This window comes from Pongo abelii, chromosome 16, assembly GCF_028885655.2.
Source record: "Pongo abelii isolate AG06213 chromosome 16, NHGRI_mPonAbe1-v2.0_pri, whole genome shotgun sequence".
In the NCBI taxonomy this organism is placed as follows: domain Eukaryota; kingdom Metazoa; phylum Chordata; class Mammalia; order Primates; family Hominidae; genus Pongo; species Pongo abelii.
The window spans coordinates 22,703,051-22,709,409 of NC_072001.2; positions in this window are offsets into that span (position 1 = coordinate 22,703,051).

Genomic DNA, 6,359 nt, shown 5'->3' on the forward strand with positions numbered 1-6,359 from the left:
CCACCCCTTCACTGCCTGCTCCCCCTCCCTTTCTTCTCTCCTGCCTGCTTTCTCCCTTTACATGCTGAGTTCCCAAAACCCTCTTTGGAAAGCATGGTTACAGTAGTTTCTGTGGCTTGTGTTTTTTCTGGGGGTGTTGTCAAATTGTGCCTCCACAAAGCTCTATTGATGCAGGCACTTGCCTCAGTGGGTGGCTCATTTTTTGTTTTGTTTTGTTTTGTTTAACAGATATAAATACAGTTACCCCTGTTTTTATTTACTTAGTCTTTGCTTTGTCAGTCTTTGACTGTCAATTTTTCTTTTTTAAAAATAAATTTTCTTGTGTATAGTTAAGGCTTACAACATGATGTTAAAGGTTATATATAGATTGTAAAAGATTCCTATACTGAAAGAAATTAACACACCAATCATTTCACATAGTTCCCCATTTCCTTATTGCTTTTGTGGCAAGAGCAGTTGAAATCTACTCATTGAGCATGAATTTCACATACAGAACAATTTTGTTCCCTGCAGTCCTCATGTCATACATCCCTAGGCTTGTTCATCCTTCATACCTGCTACTTTGTATCCTTTGGCCTCCATGTCCCCAATTTCTCCCCTCTCCTACCTCTCCTGGTAGACAATATTTTACTCTCTATCTCTGTAGATTTATTTATTTACATTTTTACATCCCACATATAAATGGGTTTATGCAATATTTGATTTTCTGTGTATGCTTTATTTCACTAAGCATGACGTCCTCCAGCCTCATCCATCTTGCGGCAAATGGCAAGACCTTGTTTGTTTTAGGGCTGAATAATATTCCATTGTGTAAGTGTGCCACAGTCTGTTTATCCATTTATCCATTGATGGACACTTAGATTGTTTCCATATCTTGGCTATTGTGATTAAGGCTGCAATGAACATGAGAATACAGATATCTTTACAAAGTAATGATTTCATTTCCTTTGAGTGTATGCCCAGAAGAGGGATTGCTGAGTCATATGGTGGTTCTATTTTTAATTTCTCTAGAAATCTTCATACACTTTTCCAGAATGGCTGTATCAATCTGTATTCTCATCCATAGTATGCAAAAGTTCCCATTTCTCCACACTCTTGCCAATATTTATCTTTTGACTTTTTGATAATGGTCATAAGGGGTGTGAGGGGGTATCTCAGTGGGTTTGATTTGCATTTCCCTAATGATCTATAATGCAGAACACCTTTCAGATACCCACTTGCTATTTTTATATCTTCTTTAAGGAAAGGTCTATTCAAGTTCTTTTTTTAAAACATTTAAAAAATTGGGTTATTTGTTTTGAGTTGTATCAATTATTTATATATTTTGGGTTTTTTTTTTTGAGACAGGGTCTTGCTCTGTTATGCAGACTGGAGTACAGTGGCACAATCACAGCTTACTTGACCTTCTGGGCTGAAACACTCTCCCATCTCAGCCTCCCAAGTAGCTGTGACTACAGGCGCACACCACCATGCCTGGCTAATTTTTAAATGTTTTGTTGAGACAGGGTCTCACTATGTTGGCCGGCCTGGACTCAAACTCCTGGGCTCAAGTGATCCTCCCACTTCAGCTTCTGAAAGTGCTGGGATTAAGGAGTGAGCCACTGCACCTGGCTAAATGTTGGATATTTCCTCCTAATTGGCTGGGTGCAGTGGCTCACACTTGTAATCCCAGCACTCTGGGAGGCCGAGGCGCTTGGATCACTTGCGGTCAGGCGTTTGAGACCAGCCTGGCCAATATGGTGAAACCCTATAATGGAGTTTTGGTTTCTTTCACTGGGAAATGTGGATCGTGACCATCCCTGCCAAGAAGGAGAGGAGATGGGCTGATGTGTGTTGTGAGTCCCAAGATGGTGAAACCCCGTTTCTACTAAAAATACAAAAATTAGCCAGGCATAGTGAGGCTGAGGCAGGAGAATTTCTTGAACCTGGGATGCAGAAGTTGTAGTGAGCTGAGATCGCACCATTGTTCTCCAGCCTAGGCAACAGAGCAAGACTTTGTCTCAAAAAAAGAAAAAAAAAAATTCACTTCAATAAATGGTGAGACCAGCTTTGCAAAGATGACGACGGTGAGAGAAGTCTAGCATGGCTGACTCCATCTTGCTTCCAGTCTCACAGGCCTGCTGTCTTTGCTCATTCCTGGGCATAGGCCAAATCAACCATGGGAGAAATTTGGTTCATAGTCTATTGTTGCCATTTCCAGTCCTTGGGGGTCCCCTCTTTCCACTCCATGCTTAGTTATCAATTTGTTACTCTGCTTTAAAATGTACTTTTTTTTGTAATCCCAACTACTCGGGAGACTGAGGCAGGAGAATCGGTTGAACCTGGGATGTGGAGGTTGCAGTGAGCTGAGATGGCACCATTGCTCTCCAGCCTGGGTGACAGAATGAAACTCTGTCTCATAAAACAAATATAACATGAAATGGTAACGTCTTTCTTTAAAACCAAAGAAAATATGTGCAGTGGATGTCTTCCTGTCACTTCGCACAGCCTACTGCCATAGCGCCTGAGCCCCAGACCCCAAACTCACTGTCCTGCTCGGGGACCCCAGACCACACTGGCCATTGAGGGCACCCCAAGTACTCTCCTATCCTCACCTCGCTCCTGCAGTAAATGGCTAAATGAATAAATCAGAAGTGAAGCCAAAAACAAAAATAAAATCCACATGTGGAACAGGAGAGGCGAGCAGAGGCCACAGTCTGGAGGCCTGGGCTGATACGCTGCAAAGAGATGTCTCTGGGTGCTGCCTGCGGGGTGCAGTCTGCCATTCAGAACACACTTAGAGAAGCCCTAACCATTAAAGAGCACCCATTCCTGAGTCCCCTCCCTGCCCACAAAACTTGCCTTGAAACACCCTAACCTCAGCCTTTGGGGAGGTGGATTTCAGTGATAACTCCAGTCCTTCCATGTGGCTGGCATTGAGTTAATTGAACTCCTTACTGCAATAACATGGCCTCAGTGAACTGGTTTTGTCTGTGCAGCAAGCAGGAAGAACCCACCGGGGAATTACAATGGTATTGGGAAAACTGGATTTCCACGTGCAAAAGAATGAATGATGGTATCCCAAGTGGTTGGGGATGCAATCATGGGTGTGGAAATGGTCCTCATGCACTGAGTCCATGTCTGGATGAGGCCACAGGTTGAGTCCAGGTGGAGTGAGTCTGAAAAACATCCCAAAAGGCCAATCTTAGACAAGAGTGATGTTATCTACAGGAGTCATTGGGGAAGACACAAATCTTGTGACCTCTGGCCACATGACTCCTGAGCAGTAAGGGATTACAGAAACTATGCCTGTATTTTCACAGAATTCAGGATCCCCACCCCAAATCCTAATCTTGTGGCCTTTCATTCATCTTACAAAAGTGGGTTCAGCTCCTGGACAAGGACAGGATCAGTTTTAGGGAGGTTCTATTATCATCCTTGCTTCAACATTAACATAGCAGACAAGCGCAGAACCAGAAATTAACACGTGGGAAATTATACACCACAAAAAGAGAGTACAATCCATGGAAGAACCAAGGGAATGGCAATAGCAGAATGTCAGGAAAGGACTTTATAATGTGTAGACCTTAGAGAAATTATGAACTGAGACAAGAATCCATTTGAATTCTTGGAAATAAAAAACGTAATTACCTTGTCAGCCAGGCTGGTCTCAAACTCCTGACCTCAGGTGATCCACCTGCCTCGGCCCCCCAAACTGCTGGGATTGCAGGCATGAGCCACTGCACCCAGCCAAGAAGTGACTATTCTTTCTCCATTGTGTCCTCTTGATGCCCTTGTCAAAAGTCAGTTGACCAGATATGTTTGGATTTATTTCTGAGCTCTCTGTTGTATTACTGTCAATTTTTCCATATCCTATTTTTCTTTGTTTTTGGTTTTTTTTTTGTTTTTTTTTTTGCTTTAAAAACTTTCTTCCCCTTTGGTCCAAGGCTTGGGAGAAGGCTGGAGGGTGGTTAAAAAGCTGCCTACTGGCTGGAGGGAGAGGGTCAGGCAGAAGCCTTGATACCAGGAGGTGCAGAGGAGCCCCTCAAAGACTGCTGGGCTCTGGAGGCCCTGGTTGTGCTTGCGGGTAGGCTTTTGGAAAAGAGGAGACTGGTGCAGGCGGGCCTGGGGGCTGGCTGGCCAGCAAAGGTAACTGCAGTGGTTGCCCGTCATCTTGAAGAGTTTCATCTTCCCATTTAGGAAATGGCTGTCCTGAAAGTCACAGAGATGAAGGTCTGTGTGGGCAGAACCCAGGGCATGCAGATCCATAAGGGCCTGATTCAGATTCTTCTCCAGGCGATGGTGGCTTTGATGGCATCCATGGTTTTCCCCACTCATCTAGAGATGGCTTCTGTGCACGTTGGAAGATGGTGCAGCTGGTTTTGCACTTCCAAGAGACACACTGTGCCCTTGTGCTTCTATTGAACCAACTCATGGAAGAAGCAGCCAAAGCCCTCCAGAGCCACTCATTGTGGTTGAAATAGAAGCCCAGGGAACTGTAAGTTCTGGAGACCCACCGATACACATGGACCAGGCAGCTGACCACAGTTTCCTTCTTGGTGGAATCATTCTGACGAATCTGGGAGGTCGTGGTTGTTCTGCAATAAGGAGCTAACCTTATTTCTAACAACAATGGGGTTGGCTGGTCCTGGAGGCAGGAGATGGCTGAGAAGATGGTCCTGGAGGTTGTAACTGGAGAGGAGATTGGAGGTTAGGAGAGGCTGGAAGAGAGGGAGGGCTCAGGTCTGTCCTAACACTGTTGAAACAAGGGACAGATGTGTGGGACCACTGGGAGTGCTACCTGGACCTGCATTTTATTTATTTATTTGTTTGTTTGTTTATTTATTTATTTATTATTGAGACAGTCTCACTCTGTCGCCCAGGCTGGAGTTCAGTGGTGCAATCTTGGCTCACTGCAACCTCTGCTTCCCGGGTTCAAGCAATTCTCCTGCCTTAGCCACCTGAGTAGCTGGGATTACAAGCTCCCACCACCATGCCCAGCTAATTTTCATATTTTTAGTGGAGACGAGGTTTCACCATGTTGGCCAGGGTAGTCTCCCACTCCTGACATCAGGTGATCCACCTCCCTCAGCCTCCCAAAGTGCTGGGATTACAGGCGTGAGCCCCCACGCCTGGCCTGGACCTGCAATTTTAATGTGTGTCTTTCATATGCAGAATACATCTAAGAAATGAAAAGAAATCTGATATATTTTCATTTTTGTGATTTTATTTTGTTGTTTGGTTTTGGGGTCTTTTTTGAAACAAGGTCTCACTCTGTTGCCTAGGCTGGAGTACAGTGGCATGATCATAGCTCACTACAGCCTCAAACTCCTGAGCTCAAGCGATTGTCCCACCTCAGCCTGGGGCTACATGTGCAAACCACCATATTTGGCTAATTTTTTTAATTTTATTTTTATGTATTTTTTGAGATGGAGTCTTGCTCTGTCACCCAGGCTGGAGTGCAGTGACACCATCTCGGCTCACTGCAAGCTCCACCTCCTGGGTTCATGCCATTCTCCTGCCTCAGCCTCCTGTGTAGGTGGGACTACAGGTGCTCACCACACTGCCTAGCTAATTTTTTTTTTTTTTTTGTATTTTTAGTAGAGATAGTGTTTCACCGTGTTAGCCTCCTGACCTCGTAATCTCCCCGCCTTGGACTCCCGAAGTGCTGGGATTACAGGCATGAGCCACCACGCCCAGACTAATTTTTTTATTTTTAGTATAGACAAAGTCTCGCTATGTTGCCAAGGCTGGTCTTGAACTCCTAAGCTCAAGCAGTCGACCTGCCTCGGCCTCCCAAAGTGCTGGCAGAAGCCACTGAGCCTGGCCTGATTTTCATTGTTATATGCATCATTCATCATCTTTTCTCCCTGGCACTTTTTTTCTCTTTTTCTTTGTCCTTGATATTCTGAAGTTTCATTCTGTATGTGTGTGTGAGCATGTGTATACAGGCATACACACACAACGCTTTACAAGTTCTGTTCAGGTGTCAGTTCAGTAATTGCTAAATTGTTAATTTCAGTCATGACATTTTTTATTTCCAAGGATTCAAATTGATTCTTGTCTCAGTTGCTTCTCTATTTCTCTAAGGTCTGTGCATTATAAAGTCCTTTCCTGACATTCTGCTTCACCATTCCCTTGGTTCTTCCACGGATTTTACTGTCTATTTGTGGTGTATAACTTCCCCCACATGTGTTAATTTCTGGTTCTGCCCTTGTCTGCTAGGAGAGGCTTGTCTAGGTGTGTTTTGAATGGCAGACTGCTCTCCGCAGGCAGCCCCCAGAGACATGTCTTCGCAGCGTATCAGCCCAGGCCTCCAGGCTGTGGCCTCTGCTCGCCTCTCCTGTTCCCCGTGTGCATTTTCTTTTTGGCTTCTCTTC